Here is a 24,550-nt window from a genome sequence, read left to right as displayed (position 1 = left end):
AGTTTAGTACATGGGGCTTACTTTAAGGTCAAAATTTGAATGTGTTTCCATTTCAATTTGTCCCTGTTCAACATCTCTGTCACTGCAGCTGATGCTGATATTGACACTTCCCATTAAGGGTCAAATTCAATGTTTTAGGCTGCAACAGGAAATATCACTCAGCACTAGAATATATAGGAAAATCAGGATATTTTCAAAGATGTAATACAGGAAATCAACCAGAGAATATTCAAATAGTCACAATGTGTGTAACATTTTAAACATTTTCTTCCTTTTTTAAACAAATGCTGAGCAAAGTTTCCTGTGTTTTAAAAGCAACATCAATGAACTCTAAAAATCACAAGTCCCACATACTTACAATCCCTTCTCTTCATATTTAACTCCCCTGGCTTTCTGAGGTTCCCAGGGCTTTAAAGATGGGCTGTAGAGCCCTTCTACGTATTTATGTTTAAAATCCTGTCTTCAGCCCATTGGTGTGGCTCAATGGTTGAGCATCAACCCGGGAACCAAGAGATCATGGTTCGATTCCCATGACACATGCCTGGGTTGTAGACTCGATCCCCAGAAGGGGGCGTGCAGGAGGTAGCCGATAGATGATGTTTCTCTCTCATCAATGTTTTTTATCTCTCTATCTCTCTCCCTTCCTCCCTCTAAAAAATCAGTAAACACATATTTTTTAAAATCCTGTCTTCATGAAGCAGATATAAAGTAATATCAGCCATTAATATTAATAACTTGCTCCTTTGAATTCCTACTGTATGTAGAGAAATTAAGTAACGAGAGGTAAGAAACCTATTTGTTGTTCTTGAGAGGCTTACAAATTAGGTGGAAAGGGATTGTGTAATGCTTAAAACATAAATAATCACACAATGTTATCTATTTTTCTTATCTATAAAATGGAAGTAACAGTATTTGCCTTGTGGTAAGGATTAGAAGGAGTGATTATTGCAAAGCACTCAGCACAGTCTTTGGCACACAAAAGTGTTATATCAAAGGTTATTGTCATTGTAGGAGAATGGCCAGATAAGTTTTTAAAATAAAGTCCAGCTCAAGAAGTGGGGAGAAGCAGAGGTCAAGGGAAGGTGAGGCAGTCTGTGGCAACCCAGGAAAGTTTCTAGGGCAAAGCAGAACTTAAACCAGGCCTTGTAAAATGAGGAATACCAGCCAGAAAGCAAAAAAGTCCCCGTTCACTTCCAAAAATGGCAATTGGCAGGACTATCTGAGGCGATGACACATTCTTTCAAACTTCTTTCTTGAGTGAGCTTATGGCCAGATTTCCTGTATCTTTTAAACCTGTTTTTCCAGGTAAGGGTAAACATCAGAGCATTCGCTTCTTTACAGTTTAGTCCTAATCCAATTTTGTTCCATTTCAAACTCCTTTACAGCCTACCCCAAGAGCACTCACCAGTCAATACTTCCTGAAAAATATCTGTGGTGCTACCCGAAGACCCTCGGAGAACCACAGGAAATAGGATTTCAGAGTGGACTTAAGCCACATTTCAACATAAGTCAAAGCTAACCAGGTGATTCCTTTCTAGTCATTATGGACCAGTGACAGCCCCACACCCTTTGAGTCAATGGGAAGTCATTTCTTCATTCACTTTTGGGAAATGCTGCCAGTGATTCAGCACCACAGGCTGGTTCACTGGGATGTCATAAGGGGTATTTCCCACAGCAGCCTCCCCACCTCCTCGGTGAGAGGCAAGTTTCCCACGCCCCAGTGTTACCCATGAGCACCTCTGCTATGATAGGAGAGTGTCAGAAGGTCAAGAGCAGTTTCTCCTTTATCAACATTATTGAGATTCTAAAATTCTAGAAGGTTCTTTCAGAAATATTGTATAATTTATTATCCACGCTGGGAACTATTTGAGAATAAAATATGGCACTATTAATAACTGTGCTGGAATGGCAGATGTAAACGGAGAATGTTCCAGGCAAATTGGATATGTGTTCATCCTCTCTCACGGTCTTGGGGCCCTGTTTTCTTTTTTTAAATTAAATTTATTGGGGTGACATTAGTCAACATGAACATATAGGTTTCAGGTGTGGGTTCTATGTTAGGGCCCTGTTTTCGAAGAATAAAGACATCCTTCAAGCATTTATTAGACACCTACTCTGGCCCAGACACTATAATGTAGCCTAAAAATACCATACTAACTGCCTTTGGCCTAGAGGGCTCAGACTGGCGGGGAAACAAACATATAAATAGGCATTTGTAAAACACCATAGAGATCAAACTACCTGATCTGGGGAGGACCTAAGGCAGCTTGGGGAGTAAGATAAGACTTCCTGAAAGAAATGTTGATCTTCCTATAGGCAATGAAGAAAAGTAACTGAATTCTAGGCTGTCATTGAAAAAGAAAAATCTATATATATAAAAGCCCAGCAACCTGAATGGTGGAATGACCAGAATGACCAGAATGACCGGAGGCTATGATGGGCACTGCAGCAGCCAACCAGCCTGATCTAGGCCTTGATCGGCCCCCTCCCCCTAGTTGGCCCCGCCCCCGATTGGCCCCCAACACCCCAATCAGGGACAGGGACAGCCAGCCAACTGCCTGCAGCCCCTCCCCCTGCCAGCTCGGCCCAATGGGCCCCTATCGGGGCAGGCCAGCCTGATCTCATCCATGCACTAATTCATGCACTGGGCCTCTAGTACCTAATATTTATCAACCACTTGCTATGTATTAGGTCGCTTTAAAAGATATCTCATTTAACTCATACTTATAGTACTTCCATTTTACAGGTAAAGAAAAAAAGCATGGAAATAGTAATTTCCAAGGTATGAAAGTTTTAAAACAGTAAAAGAATCTATGTTCTCATTCCTTGAATTTTGCTTTGACCAAGAGTACAATGGAAGGGACACTGTGACTTCCGAGGCCAGGTCATAAAAGGCCAAGGAGCTTCCACTTGGTTTGCTAGAACACATGTATTGGATACCGGAGCTGCCAGCAAAATGCCCAACTATCTGGAGATTGTGATGCTGGAGTGGCCACACAGAGGTACTCTGGTCAACAATCCCAGCCGAGCCCATCCTTCAGCCATCCCACCCAGGAACCAGATGTGCAAATCATCTTGGAAGTGGATCCTCCAGACCCAGTAGAGAAGAACTGTTCCCACTGGCCCTTTCCTAGACCCTCAGAATTTGTGGTCTTAAAATCATTATTGTTTTGTACCACTAAGTTTTGGGTGGGTTCTTTCACTATAATAGTAAATGTATCAAAAAAACACATGCCTAAGCAGATGATAAAAAAGAATTCAAATCCAGATAATGTGGCATCAAAAAAACGATTCTTAATTGTTGCTTCCCAGCAAGTCTTTTTTAATACATACAAGTACCTGTGGTAGCTGACATAGAAAGTTCAGTGAAGAAAGTGACTAGAGATGGATTTGGAGAGAAAACAAGAATCCACTAGGTTATACAGGCTATCCCCCAAAATTTATACACACTTTAATAGCTGATAGCTCAATTTTGAAAATGAAACGTATTTTCCTAAATACTGCCTTTATAATTATTCGAAGTGTGTGTATACATTTTTGGGGTCACCCTATAAAAAATGTTAGAAAACACTGTAAGGAGTTTGGAGCAGTAGGAAGCCATGAGAAATTTTACAGCAGTAGAATGTTGTACTCAGCTTTGTGTTTTAGAGGGATCACTCTGGAGTTTATGTGAAAGATACTGAGAGGAACAAGATTGTCGGCATTTAGGAGCCTATTAAAGCAATTCAAGTAAGAAAGAAATCAATGGCAGTGGCAGAACAGATGAGGAAGGCCGATGAAATCAAGAAATAGCAGGTAAACAGAGGACCATTGTTGAACATTATTCTTTGTTTAGTCCATAAAATATTCTGTAATCATTCCACTACCAAACCTGGAGCTGGAGAGAAATTAAAATAGGTAAGAAAATTAGGAAATACCTCTAGAGATGCACTATAGTGAATGCTCAGGGCCACACTTGCCCTGTAAATGGAAAGTATAGCTGCAGCCTCCCCTTGCTTTCCCTTCCTTCCTGTCCCTTCCCTTGCACATGGTAGAAGAGGGACAAAGCATAACAGGAAGTTAGTTAGAGATGGTTATTTTGAGAAAATATAACTATATTATCAATAATGAGAGCCAGGTTTCTCACTGTGAAAAAAAGTTAAAGAAAGGTTACTCGTTGTTTAAAAAAAAAAAAAAAGTTAACAAAAGGGGAAAATTAGAAATAACCCTGGGATTATAAACTGGAATTGGAAATATTGAAATGAATTTATACTTTAGATAGATAGATGATGGGTAAATGGATAGCCATATAGGTAGAGAGCTATAGATTTATGGGTATTAAAATATATACATACAGCCCTCCCAGGTGTAGCTCAGTGGTTGAGCCTCAACCCAGGAACCAAGAGGTCACCCGTTTCATTCCTGGTCAGGGTGTATGCCTGGGTTGCGGCTCAATTCCCGATGGGGGACACATGGGGGTGGGGGGCAGCCAGTAGATGATTCTCTCTAATTTATTATCTATATAATATATATATATATATATATATATATATATATATATATATATAAATTTTAGAGAGGAAGAGAAAGGGAGAGAGAGATAGAAACATCAACGATGAGAGAGAATCATGAATCGGGTGCTCCCTGCACATCCCCCATTGGGGATCGAGCCTGCAACCCAGGCTTGTGCCCCAACCAAGAATCGAACTGTGACCTCCTGATTCACAGGTTGATGCTCAACCACTGAGCCACATCTGCCAGGCTTATCATTGATGTTTTTATCTCTCTCCCCCCCTTTCCCTTCCTTTCGGAAATCAATAAAAATCTATTTAAGAAAATAAAATATATATGTACATATATACATCTGTATGTATATACATATAGAAGTTCAGTTTTATTTCCCAGGAGGATCTAGAATCAGTGACACCCCAGTAGCACTGAGCACTCTGAGAGCAGGTTCTGGTTTCCAAATAACATTCTCCACTAAAAGGCACCACAACTACTTAAACAATTGACTCCAGCACTTGGATGGGGAAGATACACTGTGGGCTTGAATTATCCCATCCTGGAAAGTAAGACAGTGCTCAAATAATAATGATATACACACTGCAAAAAATACATGGGAGCCAGTTTATAGGGTTTTTGACTGGCCAATGCTGGAAAACTTTGAACATCGTAATAAATAATGATAGTCATAAATCACAATTCATTGAATAACATAAGAATCCATAAACCTATACTGATATAAATAAATAATTGAATGAATAAATAAATGAAAGAGAAGAAAAGATCTATCCAAGAGTAGAACACCAACTAATGAATGATAAAAGTAAAAAAAAAAAAAATCACCATTTGACAGACATATAGTAGTCATTAATTCAGAAAAAAACTCAGGAAAGAATTCTAAGGCTGGTGAGTGCAGGTGTAATGAGTTTGAGGCTTTTGCATAATTTTGAAGTATCTCAGCACATTTTTTTAATTGGGTAAGGGAAAGATGGTGATTTTAAAGTGGAGAAAGCAGGTACCTTGAGCAGGTGGTCAAGACTGGCATCACCAGCTTTGGGATGAATGGCCGTCCTGCATCATGTGATCAACTTGGAAAGAGCATAGCATCATTTCTAGGGTCTTCCTGCCAGGAATGGATGATCTGAGTCTGGTCATAATAAAATCTTAGAAAGGACCAGATTGAAGGACATTCTACCAAATGAAATGTCTGTACTCTTTAATCAGTCAAAGTTATGAATCACAGGGAAAAAAAAAAAAAACTAAAAAAAAAAAAAAATGCTCCAGATTCAAGAAGACTAAAGCAATGGAGGAAAAAGACTGAATGAAGAGTGGTAAAAATTAGTGTAATGTAAATTTCAGGACCATAAAAGAAAAAGACACTACTGGGGAAGCTGTCAAAATTAAAATGGTTTCTATGGATTGGAAGGTAGCATTGTATCAATTTCCTGATTGGAGGATTGTTTGGGATTAAAAGGAGAGCGTCTCTATTTTAGACATTATATCTACATGAGTTATAAAAGTTATTGGAACTGTTTTTGCAACTTTTCTGTAAGTTTGAAATAATATATATTAGCCTGTTATAATAATGTTATGGTCATAAGGAAACCCCTCTAATGTGTGGAAATGATTAACGTCCCAGCTGGTTTGGCTCAGTGGATAGAGTGTCAGCCTGTGGACTGGAGGGTCCCAGGTTCAATTCCAATCAAGGGCACATGCCCAGGTTATGGACTCAATTCCCAGTAGAGGGTGTGCAGGAGACAGCCAATCAATGATTCTCTCTCATCATTGATATTTCTATCTCTCTCTCCCTCTCCCTTCCTCTCTGAAATCAATAAAAGAAATATTAAAAAAAAAGATAAAGGCTGTTTCATAGGTATCAAACTCTATGCAGTTTTGACTCACAGATATCATTGGCATTTGAATTCTTTTTTAAAAAAAAAAGAAAGAAAAGTTAATGGTTTTCAAATCTTCCCAGAGTTTTGAGGAGATGATTCAAGTGTTTTACAAATATTGAGTTCAAATTTTATTATAAAATTATACCTTCTAATAAATAAACAGAAAATTTAAAAATACAAAAATACATCAACAGCATATAAAAATTATAATTTAAAAAGAAAATATACACTACACTAAAATATGCTCTATACTAAATAGGAAGCCACCAATATGTTAACATAAGCCATCTCTATAGAAAAATTTGAATGTGTCATTTATTAATAAGGTATAGCACTGAATTTTCTCTTTTAATTCAGGACAGATTCTGTCTGCATAGCTAAAACTGTAAATTCAGATTCTAATCCTTATCAGCAAGAACTGTAACTTTTCTTGAATCATTCTATTTTTCAAATAAAAACATAGAAGTAATGTGATAATAAAACTGATTTAACCCTGCAATTTTCTATCCTAACTCTTGATTTTGAATACCAACATTCTTAGACAGTTGATGAACATGACTGACTTTATAATAAGCAAATACTATGAATTAACAAACAAGCATATTTGTTTTTATCTATTCTATATGCTGATTTTTTCCAACAGATGTCTAAGAAAGAAACGAGTTTTGCTTTAAAAAAAAAGAAGAAACAAACAAAAAACATTGAAAATCACTTGTGTAAGATATTGTTTTAAATTAAATCATGGGACAAGATATATTTCTTCTTTCATTTTGCTAGATAATCAGTAAGAACAAAATATAAAGGCAGCTCACCCTAGAGAAGTGTGCCCCTAATCTTTTAAATGGGTGGGAATGACTGACAATGAGACACAATTGTATGTCAATTGATGCCTTTAGCTCTTTTGTGATACAAAAACCTGCATTGTTTACATCATGCAAATCCAAGTGAGTAGCTGTAAACACTCTTGCAACATCTGAGAATCATGTTCCCAGTGAATTGCTTTCTCCAACACTTGAAGATATAATGCAACAAAGGAAAACAGTAAATAAAAACAAGAACTATTTTGTTATAGAATTATGCATCATCAAGTGCTCCCAAGAGCATGAGACCATGGCTTTTCAACAGGGGTGATATTGCACCCCATCATCTCCCCCAACATTTGGCAACCTGAAGACACCAGATGGCCATCATTGGGGAGATGCCATGGCATGTAAGAGATAGAGTACAGGAATACTACTAAATACCCTACAGTGCATAGGGAAGTAGCCTACAACAAAGAACTGTTCAGCTCAAAATATCAATAATGCCAAGGCTGAGAAATCTTTCCCTAGATCACATACTATTTTCTCACAGAAGAGTCAATAGTGAATTTTTAGACTGCTCTCGATTCATACCTGATCTTCTAAATTCTTTTCCTTTATTCTCCCCTGTTTCTCCATAGTTCTCCAATGATGGATTGACCTTTCAACTTCACTTCCTGGTTAACTCAGAAATGAGACTTATTATGCTCTACTGCTTTTTTAAATGGTATCTTTTTACCCACCTCCTCAAGAATTCAAAATTCTTTACTCATCCTTGTGATATCACTGTAATTAGCTAGTTAATAATAAAAGGAAGAAGAAAACTCGAGGCCAGACATTATAAGCATGGCCATCTGGGCAGCTTCACCAGGAACCTGTAAGTTTGCACTCCCCAGAGAACCACTGGTCCATTTCTTGCAAAACACTGGAGAAAGGGACTGACCAAAAGGGAAATGGTCATGTGTGCAGTAAAGTTGGGGTGATGTAGAGAAGGTGCTTGTCAGACAAACCTGGGAATAGAGATCATGGGCTAGAGGGAGCAGGTACACTGCAAGCCTGTGAAAATTTGGGGATACATAATCCCAAAACAAAGGAGTTCGTGTTCTTGGTGCCCGTGGCTCTCTGGTTCCTTTGGTTTTGCTCCTGCTCATATTCCCTCCATAGCCATGTGGCCTTGAGGACTCCACACACAATGGACTGATGAACTGCAGAGGGGTACACAACCGAAGCTAGCCTGATGCTGGATTGGACTGCATCACAACGGAAACTCTGGGCAACAGCTTTAATCCTAGCTCTGGTGAAGCCATAGCTACACTTCTTCTATGGTGGGACAGAGGGAAATGGGACCTTAGAAACTCACGGGTTTAATTTCACAGAAAAAAAGTCTTCTACAATATCTTATCCTTCTGTGTGAGTCTCAGAAAATTATTTTTCTCAGGACATGGCAAGAAGCCCACTTGCCCAAGCAACAGGCGGGGACAGGAAGTGCTCCCCACCAATAACACTTGTATTTAAAGAGACATGATAGTAGTGGAAAGTTCACACACACACACACACACACACACACACACACACACACACACGAAGTAATACAAAGTGCAAGCTTCAGTTTTTTAGGTCAAGAAACTTGACTCTTTTAATTAGACTATAATATATAGTCTAAATGGCTCTTTTAATTAGTCTATAATATATAGTCTAAATCACTATTTTTCAGAAAATAGTGATTCCATCTTGTTTCCAAGGATTCCTGGCATTGTTTTCTTTTAAGACCCCTATAGACTCTGTTTTAAAATACTTTGTCTAACAAACTGTATTTAATCACCTATTTATCAAAGACATAATTGTTAGACCCACTGAACAATAACCAATCTGCTGCCCTGGGACATAACATAATTATTGCAAAGAATCTTTATGTAGAATAAATGACTAGAATAACCCTATTGATGATAAACATATGATTTCTATCAGATTTATGGGAAAGTTGGCAATAGTTTGAAGTTTGTCATTTCTACCTTCATTGAAGAGTTTAATTAATAAAATGATTTATACAATCAATTTATCTAAGGGCACTAAAACTAATGCAAAAGAATAGAGCTTGTAATGTATCATGAGATTTCCTTCTTGTTTGGGGTTTATATGGAATATTGGTGAGAAACAAATTAAGGCAAAGAAGGTTAAAAGGTTTCCCAAGGATAATTCCACTAAATTGGTGGTCATATAGAATTATTTCTAGGGTAAATTTAGTCCAGGGAATCAACACTTCATTTGGGAACAGTTGTCCCTGGTCATTGGCAAGAGAAACTGGGAAGTAATTCTGTACTCCAACCAACTCCTGCCCTTAATCCATCCTTACCTCACACAGTCAAATTATAACACCATTGAGTTGACTTCAGTATCTCTACATCACATTATGGTCATGAATTCTTTGAGAACACACCTGTACTCTAAGTGAAGAGTTGGAAGACACCCTTTACCAGAAAGGTGGGTTTCACATGAATAGTTTCACCAATTCTGTGTTGATTTTTACTATATTCAACCATGGAGAATGTGAACTTCTCTTGACCTGGTTCCCACATTTAGGAACTATCTTACTGCAGCCCTCTATTTAAGTACACTGACAACGTAAAATACTCAACTAAAAATGCCATTTTATGTGTAACTCTGGATAAGCACAACTACATTATGCCCCAAATAAACATCTGTGCCCTCATCTGTATGTGATCTTTCCAGATTCTCAACTTTTAATAATAGCAGGATGGATGGCTTTTCCTTTTCACAAGTTATCAGTGTTGACCAGACACAATAGAATTCATTTTAATTAAATGTCTCTGAAATCAAGTGGTTTTCCATCAATTTCCTTCTGAACTGTGTGTGACCTGCTGATACTTCTCAACAATACACAACACCGACATGTTTCATTGGCTATTTCTTCTAGGTCAGGACTAAGATTTAAGATTGAGATTTATTGACCAAACATTTTGTAGAAATCCGTATGCTAGGTTTTTATTATCTATCTCATCCCTTGTTCACCTTTGCCCCAAGCAGCTTGAGATCACTTTGAATTTTGGAATCTAGATTCCTCAGTTATTAGAACAAGACTTGCAGCAGTCAGCACCTTCAGTTACTTTCCACTTAACTGATTTCTTGAGAGATTTAGAAATGACAAACTAATGGTCTTTCTTTATTAAACAATTCTAAAATAGCAATGACCTTAAAATGCTTTTTAATATATAAGCTTGGTTTGAATTTCATGAGATAGCAGAACATTTGTTTGGGATTCCACAACTAGTAAGTTTTCATCTGGAAACATAATTTTAGGGAATCACAGTTATCTTTACCATTTTTAAAAAATCCCTAACACATTTAAGGCCAAGTTTCTTCACCAATAGAGTTTGCATTAATCAGGTTTCATAGTAGAGCTTGATGATGTGGCTCTAGTTAACAGCAGATGCATTCCACCAAAGATATTCTCCTACAAAAGATCAATTCTGAAGAAGAAAGTATCTTTTAATGTGGTAACCTCTTACAACTTTCTGATTCACTGGAGGTAAGGGGCCATTTTTCCAAAAAGGGACAAAAAAAAAAATCAAAGTGATCTCTACTTTATATATTGAAAATGTATTAAATATGTATATATTTAGTTCAAGGGATCAGCATCTCATTAAAACTGGTCATTCCTGGCTAATATTATGGAATATAAATATATATTCATCTTCACCCAGCAGTGAACAGTGAAAGACTGTAACAGAAGTTAACTAGTCAGTGATCCAGAGCTCAGATTCTACAAGAAATGTGTAGGAGCTCATAATCCATCCCCAGATGTCCATATCACAATAGAAGGTACCACCACCACCAGCTGTCTAATAGAGGAGACCTGCAGCAATAGAAGAACAAGCATTTTTTTTTTTTTTAAGAAAGAAAAAAAGAATTTTAAATTTTGGTAAAAATCAAGGCAACATGTTTATCTTTCGAAGGGATTACTGTTAACTTGGAACAAGTTATGTAATCTCTTTGACCCTTCCTTATAATGATCTTTAAAATGGAAAAGTAGAATGCCTAGAATATTGTGAGAATTAAATAAGATTTGAAAGAAATACTAGCATAATACCTGCCCTCCAAAAGAGGTTGCTTCAAAGTCAGTGTGAATATAAATTAGCACACTTAACAAAACATTATCTTTGCATTTAACTATTTGAGGTAAAAATAAGATGAATGTTAGAGTTGTTTTTTTAAGAGATGGGTAGAATAGAAGAATAGGCAAGTGATTGAGGGCTGCTCTGAGAAGAGTGATTGGAGCTTAATCTACTTTCCCTGATGAGGTCATCTATACAATGGAGAAAGCATCCCCTTGTTTGTAAAGTGATTAGATTGAAAGGACCAGCCATTGTTTGTTGAAATATTTCTTTTCACTCGTAGACCTCCAATCTTTGCTTTTATATGTAGCCTGACAAGTGAAGTGGAATGCCAACAACCTTCTCTCAACAAACTAAGAGGGGACAGAGCTGAGAAGAAAAGAAATGCACTTAAAGAAATGGTCTAGGACTTCACAAAGATGGCACCCACTTAGGAAAAAAACAAATAAACTTTAGTAGTAGCAGAGGCAGGCCAGCTTGCCTGCCATTTCCACAGGGTGAAATTGGGATCTATCCCAGTTGGATCCAATTGATGCTAACAAATTAACACTGATTGGTTCACTCAGCTCACCTAGAAACATACAAAAGTCAGCTGCTAAAAGCTAATAGGTCTTAGATCTTCAAATAATTCCCTGAGGGTACCAACTACACCAAAACCACTAATTGATCTAATGTGTGCAGATGGGCAATGGTACCCAGCAAGATTTATAGATACACTAGAGGCCCAGCTCACAAAACCGTGCGCGGGTAGGGTCCCTAGGCCTCGCCTGCGATCAGGGCCATCTTCTGCCCCTTGCCAGTCCCCAGTCCCGCCCTGCCGCAGCCCACCCCAGTTCCCCTTCACCATCCAGCTATCAGAGCTTGGGCTGGGGGGAGGGACCAAGAGGTCTGCCTTCCACCTGCTTGCCAGTCCCCAGTCCTGCCCTGCCGCCGACACCCACCTCGTTCCCTGTTCGCCATCTGGCAATCTATCGGAGCCTGTGGGCTGGGGGGGGGCGGGGGGTACCAAGAGGTCTGCCTTCTGCCCACTCACCAGTCCCCAGCCCCTCCTCCCCCAACTGCCACCCACCCAGTTCCCCCGTGGTTCTTGTTGGCCATCCAGCGATCAGAGCCTGCGGGCTCAGGGGAGGGACTGAGAGGTGGTCAGTACACCTCATAGCGACTGGTCAATTGGTCATTCTGGTCGTTATGCTGTTATGGTCGCTGGCCTTTTTATTATTTAGGATTATCTACATGTCCTAAATTAACTGCCATTGCTTCCCACAAACTTCTATTCTCCCAACTCTGATATTAGCATTGGAAAACAGTTGGCTATCTTTTCCAGCCTCTAAATTCTGATAACCATTGCAGGCCTTTTCCCAAGTCCTTATCTTTTTGGCCTTTGCTCCCCCTCCCCCTATATTAGGCAAGCAAAGAGATTCTTTAGAGCACAGTGCACTGAAAAGAACCCACAATTGCTGTGTGACTTTGGCTTCATCACAAAATGCTCATCATAATTCCCACCTTGGGTTTGAGAACTGAGTTAATTACTAGGAAGTGTTTAGAACAGGACCTAGCATGAGCAAGGTACTATTTAAATTGGAGAATCACATGTCCCACTTTTCCTGGGCCGGTCCCAATTTATAAATGTCTCAGATTGCCGATTATAATTACCAATCACATTCTAAAGGTGTTCTAGTTTGGATGATAATGCATGTGTTCAAACTACATAAAAGTGGTAAAGCTGCTATTACTATTGTTATTAGTAAATTGTAAACGTATTTCTAGTAGTTGAATATATGTATAATGTTGAGATTTTTCAGAATCAGAATAGTGTAATAAAAAAGAACTAATTCTTACATATTTACTTGCTGTATATGATGGAAGTTACCTAACCTCTCTCAAACTCATATTCTCTGCTGTAAAGCCAGATAACACAGGAGTGGGCAAAAGCAAGTTTACAGTTTTGCTTACACAAAACATAGAGTTTATTTTTGTATTTTTATTTATTTTTGTATTATTTTCCATTCAAACAACTGTATATAGCCTCTGAACTCAATGGTTGTAAGAATCCAATGAGATAATATATATGAAAATACTTTGTCAATTGTAGCACTTAATGTAGATGAGACATAATCCTTGGACTAAAATTTGACTTAAAGTATCATAAATGCCTTGTTTAGAAGCACGCTTAATACTTTCATAACCTTCTATATAACTAGTACTACAGATGCATTGCTGGGTTCAGAATATTGGGTTTTAAAAAAGTACCAAGGAATCAAAATGACCTGCTTGACTTGAATAGGCACAATAGAATCAATTAAGTGCATGAGTTCAAGTCCTTGCTTTGCCTTTAATGAGCTGAGTAGCAGTAAGAAAATTATTTAATGAATCTAGGTCTCAGAGGGATAATATTATTACCTATTTCACAAAACTATGAGACATAAATAAGATCATGATTATGAAAGTCTTAGCACAGTGACTTTGCTGTGCCTGATAGTAAAACCTGAATAAATGTTAGCTATCATACAAAAGTTCTCAGCAAAGCACTGAGGTGAACTCTCCAGTTTAGAATGAATTTTATTGTTGTGGAGTAAGAGGAGGTCAACAAGCAGATGACTCAGTGCCTGACCCTAAGAAAATTCTAAATTGTATCTAAAGGGAGGCAGGAAGGCAGCTATTGACCCAGGTCAACAAATATTTATCAAGTAATTGCTACATGCCAAACACCCTGCTAGGCACAGTGGAATATCAGAAAATAAGTAAAAACTGACAAGTAGCTTATAACAGTACCAGTCTGGCAAATTATACAGGAAATAAGGCAGACTATGGAAAGTGGTATAAAACAGAAGACTATAATACTAAGGGTGAATTTTAAAGGTTTCATGGAGACAGACCCATGGATGGTAACATTTTGGGGTTAGCTCTAAAGCTTTGGACAGGCGGGGGGGAGGCGGGGGACAAGAACATTCTACATGGAGCTGGAGGAAAGAAATAAGGATGCATTTCCAAACATTTAGCTGACTATTGGAGTTAATGGGGCATACATGTGCTATTGGCAGGAAACTTCAAAACAAGACAATATATTTTTTAAATCCCTGGATCAACCCTGCTCATGATAACCTACAAAATGGTTCCTATTTACTCACTAAATTTACTGTATCGTTTTTTTGTATTAGCTGTTTTAGAGGTCAAAGACATTTAGCCCATACTGAACCTCTGAAAACCATTTCAAGTAGGATGACCCAGCTTTTTATATGTTTTGTGAATATAAACCTATATTATAAGCATGACAGTTTACTGCTGATAAATTTCATAATAATATGAGTGCTATAGAGAAAATCGGCTTATGATCCTAAATCTTACCAATAAAATCAGTTTGAATTGTTCTCCAACTTGGTGTCATTCCGACTTTAAGATTTGGGCTTTCCATTCTTCAAACTGTTAGAGATCGTTGCAGAATAGGGAACATAGGTGTGGGCATAGGTGCAGAAATGCAGGTGCAGGAAAGAGGAAAACTAGGATCCAATATCGTCCAGTTTATAGGGGTGATGCCATCAACTGCAATGGTACTGAACTGTGCTGAGCAAATAGCATAAACTCCAAAAGGCACTTTCTGGAACAGAGGGGCATAGAGCAACATCAGCTCTACAACTGCTCCGTAATGTGCAGAAACGTACACACTGCACGGGTCTGTGGCATTTTCCTCTCAATTTCAGTGTCCTGAGAATTCAAATGTGTTGGGCACAGACTGCCACGGTGTCTTCCTCCGCTCCATTGTGCTCAAAGGGAAAGCTAGTGACATCCCCCCTGACTGAATGGCCTCTATATCCAGAAAAACATATAACTACTGTAAGAAGAGCATAAAGACTCTATTTCTGTATTTTTTTTTCTAAAATCTGAACTGCACTATCTGAGCATAGGCATTCAGGCATCAGGTTCTTTAATTCTGTATCACTCTATTATCCCTCTCCCCCAGGGAATTCAAATGTAGCATAGTCTGCAGCTTACCAGCAGCATAAAATAAAATTTCAGAAAATGTCATAGCAACACATGAAACATTGAATGTCAGGTTCCCTTATGCTCATTGCGTTGCAAAAGGCAACCACCGATTATGCAACCTTGGAATGATATTTTACTTTGTAATTAAAAGCCAGGTCCCCTGTGCTTGTTATCCGCAGAGCATATGTGCAAACCAATTGCTCCTTGGGAAGGAAGAATGGTATCTTTGCACTTTGCAAGACCTCCGCCTACGATGTTGTTATAATTAAGCTATTTTCCTTTGTTAGCATCTCCCGCCTAACTTCACACTTAGACAAGTTATCAAGGAATCACCGATTAGCATGCACGCAGAAGCCCATTGTTCAGAACTTGGGGTACATTTTATTAGACAGTTTCTTTGTTCAATATGACAAATATTGCTTTTATTTGATTTTAATACAGAAAATTTCATCTGATATGTTCTCAGCCTGTGTTTTTCAATCCTAAACTGACATTATTGGATGATTTGAATATCACTTGAATAACAATGTGCCAATTAATTTGATGCTGAGATAAAGAAGGTATCTATAAAATTGCTGAAAACACACCATCTCATCTATGGTCTCTTGCTTCTCCTTTATTTGTAGAGCTTCAAACGTGAGAGGCATGCATTTTAATAAAGCCTCTTCACTTGAAGTTCATTCATCTCAGTGAACTTACCCTGGATGCTGATATTGTGGGGCTTCTGTTATTCTGATACAACATAGCTTTTGATTTGCCTAAATAAATAAGAGTAACCACAAACATTTAAGTACTGTTTCATAACTTATTTTCAACCAGTGGAATAAATGCTCTGTCTTACTAAGGTCCAAAAAGTTAAAGTGCAATCCTAAATGTAGGCATCTTAGCAAATAAAACACTTCAATTGGAATATTGATAAAACCTCAACCATGTGAGAGCAAAATTTTTTATATACCCAAATCTTTCCCTTTGTCAGTGCCAAATCCTTTTGATATTTGACTAATTTTAAATGGAAATCATTCTTAAATATGTTACACAATTTCCTGTCACCTTAAACAGGGCAAATTGATTGCAATAACTTTTCTTTTTGTTTCAAAATGACTCAGGGCCACTTTGAATTTAAATCATCATTTCATACTGTAAGATAAGAATGACCTCAAGACTTAACTGTTTTCCCTGTTAGTAAATGACTCCAGGCAACTGTTTTCAACTTACTGTAGCATTTCATGGTTTTTGGTTCCCTCTTAGCCACAGAAAGTTTAAATTTTCCTTCTGAATCTTGAAATTGTGCTTTCAAAGAGTAAAAAGTTGTCTCCTTTTTATGACTTTTACTCTACTTTGGACTCAGGAACTATATCAAGAAAGTTAAAACTATGTAAAACCATGAGTATACAGACATCAGCTAAGGACTCACGGGGCATGTTTATCAATAAAGCTAGAAGCTTTCGTGGGTGGATTTTGTAACATTCATTTTGTTTATTCAGAGACCTTTATAGCTCGAGTCCTAGACCATTATTTCAGGTAGGTGAGCTACTGGTTCATCAAGTTCTCTATAAAAGGGTATTGCTATGCTATCACTGACTCACACTTCGGAGAAGGCAGGTAATTTATTATCGGTTCCCGGAAAAGAGCTGTAACCAGATGTAGCTCTGCTGAAGATGAAATGGGACTTCGTCCCGGGCAGGACAGAGGGAGATGGAACCTTGGAAACCCAGGCGTTTCATTCCCCAGAAATCAAACTTTCCATGACAACTCATCCTCCCATGGAGGCCTCCGGAAATTCTTATCCCAGCCGCACCCCAAGAAGCCCACTTCCACTGGCAACAGGTGTGGACACGGAGGACACCCCACCGAGAACACTCTGGGCCCACTCTCTCTCTTTTCTCTTTCCTCTCGCGTCCACTCTCAATTCCAGTTTAGGTGGATGGAGCCACAGCTCACTTCTGCCATCCAGCACGTTATTGTGACAATTCCATTTATATTGTCTTTTCATTGTTTTCATGCAAGTTTCAGAGGGTAGCTGGAAAATCTTTTTCTATAAAGACAGGAATTTTCCTGAAAGTTGAGAGTCCTGCCTACACACTTCCTACACAGACAAAACCTGACGTTAAATTTTTTCCTTGGGGAAAACATTATTGCTTGAAAACTCATTTTCTTAGGGCTGGCACAACAGCACATTAAAGCATGTGAAAACCAACACACGCACACGCTGACGCTGGGATTATCATTTTACCTAATCATGAATGAGAATTTTTATGATGAAAGTATGCCAGATAGGGCAAAAGTAGGCTTACAGCTATGAGTACACGAAGCAGAGTTTGTTCTTGTATGGTTATTTATTAATTATTGTATTATGTTCCAAACGAACAACTGTAAACCTACTTCCCCCCACCTTGTATATCTTTGGTTAGCATCCATTTCGAGCTTTCTGATTCCTTAAGATCCAAAACCTACCACATGTCTTATTTTTAAAGGAAATTTCAAAGGCAATTGTTTTTATAGAATCATAAAGTAAGAAGAAGACCTTTAGCAATTAGCCCTTGCAAACCTTCATTTCACAGATTAGGAAGCAAACCCAAAGAAATACCTCTTGATGCTGCCGATTTAATCACTAGAGGAAATGGCCTTCCTTAGGTGAAAGATCCCTAGGCTCCATTCGTGCTTTCAAAATATTTACAATTATGATCTAGCTGACAAGAACTAACCCTTATAAAAATCTTTACAAAAGTTATCAAAAAGTAATCAGTTGGGGTAGGAGAGCACATAGACCTAAGATCCAGAATGCATTTTTGGTTTTAAATAAGGCCTGGTGTGAAAATAAGGTGGAAGGACTGACAATAAGTCCACATTTATATATTGAGTTTATTAAAGAAAATAGAAGATTACTAAGTGACATATAGCACTAAAAATATTGGTATATTAAATGTTCATAAGGCCACATCAATCAATTTAAAGAGATGGCTCTGTGTTACCCCTTTGAGTTCTCACTCTCTATTCCTCCCCATGGGCCCCATCTCCTGCCTCCTTGCTGTCCTCTGAAAAAACCTCGCTCATTTCCACTTCAGAGCCTTGGTACTTGGCGATTCCCCAGTTGGGAGACTTTTCCTCTGTTCTTTCAATGGCTGGACAGTAACTTCTCACTGTTCAGGTCTCTGTTCAAATGCAATTTCTTCCAAGAAGACTTTCCTGGCCACCTTAGTAACCTCTCACCCTCTATCCCACCATCTCGTTTTCTTTTCTTGGCACTTATCATGTTCTAATACTATATTTACTATTTGTTGGAATCTTTGTTTGAATGGGGAATTTTCTTATGTTGTTGTCTTTTCCCACTAAGGTATAAGTTCCATTACGGCAGTGACTTTGTCTCTTTAATTTATTAATGTATCCCAAGGACCTAGAACTAAGCCTAGGGTGTACCAACTGTGATAGCCTTGTAATGGGTCACGTTGGCTAGGCTAAACTATATTTCCCAGAATTCCTTTCCTATTATGTTTTCAGATAGGCTAGGCTACAAAGGATATTCTCTTGTAATATTTGCAGGATGGAAAGGTGGCAGTACACTTTCTGCTCCAGGCCCTGTCCTAGTGATTGCTGTCGACATGGGCAAGTTCATGAAAACCGGGAAGGTGGTGCTGGTCCTGGCCAGACGCTTCTCTGGACGCAAAGCGGTCCTTGTGAAGAACATTGATGATGGCATCTCAGACCACCCCTACACCATGCTCTGGGGGCCAGAATTGACTGCTATCTCCACAAAGTGACAGCTGCCAAGGGCAGGAAGAAAATTGCCAGAGTCAAAGATCAAGTCTTTTGTGAAAGTTTATAACTACAGTTACCTCATGCCCACAAGATACTCTGTGGATATCCCCTTAGACAAAACTGTCATCAACAAGGACAGCTTCAGAGCCTCTGCTCTGAAATGCAAGGCCAAAGGGAGAACAAGGTCAAGTTTGCAGAGAGGTACAAGACCGCAAGAACAAATGGTTCTTCTGGTTTAGATGCAGCTGCAGCTTTAGATCTTTTTTGTTTCAGTCATTAAAAATCCAAAACATAGCCTGGCCAGTGTGGCTCAGGGGTTGAGCCTCAACCTATCAACCAGGAAGTCACGGTTCGATTCCCAATCAGGGCACATGCCCGGGTTTTGGGCTCAAACCCCCATGTGGGGTGTGCAGGAGGCAGCCAATCAATGATTCTCTCTCATCATTGATGTTTCTATCTCTCTCAATAAAATCAATAAAAATATTTTTAAAATCCAAAATATAAAATATTATTTTTTAAAGAAATGAGGTAGTAGCCATTTTATGGCATATACACAGATTAATTATATGTCTTTACTGATAGACCCAGCAAATAAACTTTTCTAAATTCTTCTTATATTTAGGACTGAATTTTCATAGGTCTAAATATAAAATTTCATTTTTTATAATGTAAATAAATTAAGTCATTTGTAAAACGATGCACCTGGTTGTGCTTTAGAAAAAAATTAACATATTGTAGTTAAAAAGTCTTGAAGATAAATTTATTTTTTTTAATACAGATTATTTTGTCCCGTCCGGGTGGCTCAGTTGGTTAGAGTGTCATCCCATATACCAAGAGGTAGCCGGTCTGATCATGGGTTGGGGCACATGCAGGAGGCAGCCAATCGATGTTTCTCTCTCACATTGTTGTTTCTCTCTCTGTGTCTCTCTTTCTCTTCCCTTTTCCTCTCTCTAAAAATCAGTTTTTAAATTTTTAAAAATATATATACATAAATAAATGCAACAAAAATTTATGTGGATGACTATATACAGAAATACAGTAATATCTTACTAATTTAGGTAAAAGTCCATCTGAATAAGTGGATACATTGCAATAGTATTGTAAAAATTGTTATATTTAAGCTTCATTTTTATTACTTTCACTTACATTGAATAATTCTTAAAAGTTCATAAAATTTGGCAAGTAGAAAACTTTGAATTCTGTTTTTAGATGTGAATCCTTTGTTATTTCAGTTTTATAATTATTTATATTCAAATTATTTCTGTGCTGGTACAGTGTTTTTCAAAGGTCCAGAGCCTCCTCTTTTTCGTGTGTGTGGGTTAAACATTTATCTCGCTATCTTGTAGGCCATTCTTTGAAAACTCTCTCTTGTGAGTGCAAAGTAAACATCCATCTCTGCGTCTGAGTATCGCAAACATAGTCAAAATGAAAGCAGTTTTACTGTAACATGATATTAAGCCCGAAGAGATAAATACATACTGGCAAAAGAGGAAGACGGGCTAAGCATCAACAGTAAAAATGTATAACTCATCAGTTTCAATGACAGAAATGTCGCAAAAACTTTCTGTTTTGAATCAGTTTCGGATTCCCTTAGTTTCGGGTGAGGTTTAAATTGCAGCCTTAAATGATCAAACACCAGTTCCCTTGCCTGGCTTTCTCACTTACGCAGCAACTCGAGCCAGCTTAGACAATTCAACTTAACCAAAATACAGTCAAACCCTTGGAGAGCTCTCAACACACCTGGCCTACATTTGCGCTGTATGACAACCTGGGTTTCAAGCTTCACTGCAGTAATTTGTGGCACAGCAGTTAGCTGCATGCTTGGGGGAGGGGGTGGGCTGTGTCACCCAAATGTTGAGAATGGTGAGTATGGAGCCCAGCGATGTCAGAAATATTTGTAACAGAGGGGCCTTGCCACATGGACCAAATAGTTAACATGAATAAACACAGAGTGGCGGTGAAGGGTGGGGGAGAAGAATCCTGGAAAAGCAATCAGAAAACTGCAAAAATGACCCTTTAGGTCTGAAAGATTTCATATGGAAACTTTTCTGCAGCTGTGACCATGTGTCTGTATTAACAACAGACCTGTGTTGTTTGGTTTGGGGGTTTGACAAATTACAGTATCCTGTACTATCCTCTTGTCTCATGGAAAAATAAAGGGAAATGTAACTCTAGAGATTCGTCAGCCTGTATTTTTACACGTTCCCCAATTCTCCTGAGCTCTCCCATAGTGGTAGCCTCGATGAGAAAGCCTTCAAACTTCAGTGGTGAAGTCGGAGAGAGAAGTTTGAGCGTGGCCATTGCCGTCAGCCACTGATGGGAATGAAAGCTGGGCCCTCTGGAAAGCCTGGCTGCAGCGCTGGGGGATCATGTGAAACCGTGGAATGAGTGGTTGGGCTGGAATCTGGAAGAGCTTTCCCAGGCGATCGCCCAGTCTCCTGACCCCGCAGTTTCCATAACCGCTTAACCCAACCCTACTCCTCCACTTGTTCTCATCCAACACAAATTAATATTTTCGTCAAAATTAGTTGCTACGTGCCTACCTGGTGAAAATGCAGCACTAGACCAAGAAGTAAAGCAAAGAGTTTCTTCTCTTCCAGGACAAATGTAAAGTTATGAGAAAAACCAAAATCATTTCAGAAAGTATTATTTTTCAAAGATGAAATCCTTTTGTTGTTTTTAACATAGGGAGAAGGATTTAGCATGATTTAGGCAGAAAGAAGAATATTTTCAGTATATGACCTGTGGCCCCCTAAAACACACAGACACACACACCACAGCACATAAGTACTATTTTTTAAGCGTTTGTAAGTGATAGTGATTTGAAGAGAACTGTAGTTACAGAGTGCATGTCTACCACCTTCTATTCATTATTATTACATGGGACTCAGAGGGGAAAAGAGGGGTTTCTGTCTCTTTCCTAGTTCTACTTATGGATATCACCTCTATTTTTTTTTATAGTCAATGTAGGGCATTGAATGGAAGCCCCCATACATGTCCTAACCACCAGAATATGTGAATGTGACCTTACTTGGAAAAAGGGTCTTTGCAGATGAAATTAAGGAAAGCATTTCAAGATAAGATCATCCTGGATTATCCAAGTGGACCCTAAATGCAATGACAAGTGTCCTTATAAGAGACAGAAAAGAAGAAAGGGGAATGTAGGCAGCGATTGGAGTGATGCAGCCACAAGCCAAGGAATAGCTGGAGACCCCAGATTTTGAAAAGGATAAGAAAAATCTCTCCTAGAGCCTCTAGCAGTGGTTCTCAACCTTCAGGCCCTTTAAATACAGTTCCTCATGTTGTGACCCAACCATAAAATCATTTTCGTTGCTACTTCATAACTATAATGTTGCTACTGTTATGAATTGTAATGTGAATATCTGATATGCAGGATGGTCTTAGGCGACCCCTGTGAAAGGGTCGTTTGACCCCCAAACTAATGTTGTGGCCCCACCCCATAACAAAGAAACAGAATTTCCAGGGGATGAGGCCCAAAAATCAGGATTTTAAAAAGATTCCCAGGTGATTCTAATGTGCAGCCAAGGTTGAGAACCACTGCTCTAGAGAGAGCACAACCCTGCCAAACACCTTGATTGGAGACTTCTGGCCTCCACGTCTGTGAGGGAGTGAATTTCTGTTGTTTACCGGAAGCCAGTCCATCCTTGCTGCTTGATACAGCTGCTGTAGGGAAGAAACATCTGCACAGCATATGCTTCAAGGGGCCTGGCATATATGGCACACTGTTCTTAATATGTTTGCTCCCCTTCTTAGCGCTATGTGTTTTAACCAAGGTCACCTCTCTGAGAAAGTTTGTTTCCCCAGGTGGAAATTTTTCCCTGGAGTTAGGGATTAACAGGACTAAGGAAGGGAATAAAACCCCTTAACTAAGTGCCAGGCGGGTAATTAATCACTTTAACTATGAACAATCACACTTAAGCTACATAATCTTTACTTAGGATAATCTCCTTCAGTTACTTCCTTGTAGCTTAACAGAACAATAGAGTAGTGACCTTGGAATGGAAATAACAAATGCCCTAACCTTTGGAATAGAATGGATAGGATTAAAATCAACTGGTATAAATACAGATGTAACAGGAGAATAAAGGCAGAACCTGGCTAGAGAACCTGGCTAGGCTGCTGATCAACTGAATGCTGTCTCCATGTCATTCCTTCTTTGCCGACTCCGTCCACACCTTTGGGAATGCTTGGACCTGCTGGGGTTGAACTGCAACAGTTGTTCTAAACCACCAAATTTGTGGTGATTTTACAGCAGCCATGGTATCAGTTGCTGCTCCCTCAATCTCTGTTATTCATTCACTTGCTCAGAAAGCAATCAGGCAATGTGTCAGGCACTGAGCAATGCACAAAGGACACCAAGTTTTTTTAAAAAAATATTCTCAAGAACTTATACTCTGGTAGAGAGACTCAGGCATGTAAACTAAGAAGTGCAATAAAGTATTACTAATGTCATAATGTGTAGGCACAAGAAGAAAGTGGTCACTGCTTCCTGGGATGGTCACAAAAGAGTTCAAATAGGAGACACACATGAAAGTTGAGAAGGTGTTTGCTAGCTAAGCAGATTAAGAATGAGACAGAGGGGATTCTTGGAAGAGAAAATAGCATGTACATAATATGGAGGCATGAAACCATGTAGTCTCCATGGGAATTGGATGTTTTTAAGTGTGCCTGGTAAGATTTCAAAGTAGAAAGGGTAGGTAAGGGCCAGATCATAGAGAGCCACATTAGCCAAGCTAAAGAGTTTGGAATGCATCCCCCATGATGAATGAGAAGACATAAAGGTTTTTTCCAGGGCAAAAATATGATCACTCTTGTGTTTTAGAAAGATGCCTCTGGTAGAGGTGGAAAGGATGACTCAAGACCAAGGCTGAAAGATTCATTAGAAGAGTACTGATGTGCTCTAGGTTGTAGATGATGAGAGGATGAACTAAGGCACAATTGTGAGGCTAAGGCACAGGGATGGGGGAAAAAGAAACTTACCAAGGAGTCTGAGATAGAATGGAGTCTGAATTAGGAAAGTAGGAAGCAAACAAAGAAAATTCCATTATAGTAATCAAAAGAGATGAGGGTATCAAGAAAGGAGTAATAAGCCCTAGCTAGTTTGGCTCAGTGGATAGAGCATCGGCCTGCAAACTGAAGGGTCCTGGGTTCAATTCTGGTCAATGTACCTTGGTTGCAGGCTCAATTCCCAGTACAGGCCATGCAGGAAGCAGTTGATTGATGAAGTTCCTCTCTCATCGACATTTCAATTACTCTCCCTTTCTCTCTCTCTAAAAATCAATAAAAACATATTTAAAAAAAGAAAGGAGTAATAATAGTCAGAAGTCATTGAGAAGCCATGTAATGTGACAACTGAGGTGCCCATTGAATTAGTCAATGAAGAGACCATGGGGAGGATAGATGTTATCAACCAACCTGTAAATTGCTGCTAAGTCAATTATCATCAGCAAAATGAGGAACTGATCAATAGATCACTAGT

General features: G+C 38.8%; 1 pseudogene; it reads left to right on the top strand.

The window, feature by feature from the left end:
* Window positions 1–18,893: 18,893 nt before the first annotated feature.
* Window positions 18,894–20,654, top strand: LOC132236666 (large ribosomal subunit protein eL27-like; annotated as a pseudogene).
* Window positions 20,655–24,550: the final 3,896 nt, after the last annotated feature.

This window comes from Myotis daubentonii, chromosome 6 (genome assembly GCF_963259705.1).
Source record: "Myotis daubentonii chromosome 6, mMyoDau2.1, whole genome shotgun sequence".
NCBI lineage: Eukaryota > Metazoa > Chordata > Mammalia > Chiroptera > Vespertilionidae > Myotis > Myotis daubentonii.
This window is presented reverse-complemented; position numbering and strand designations above follow the sequence as displayed.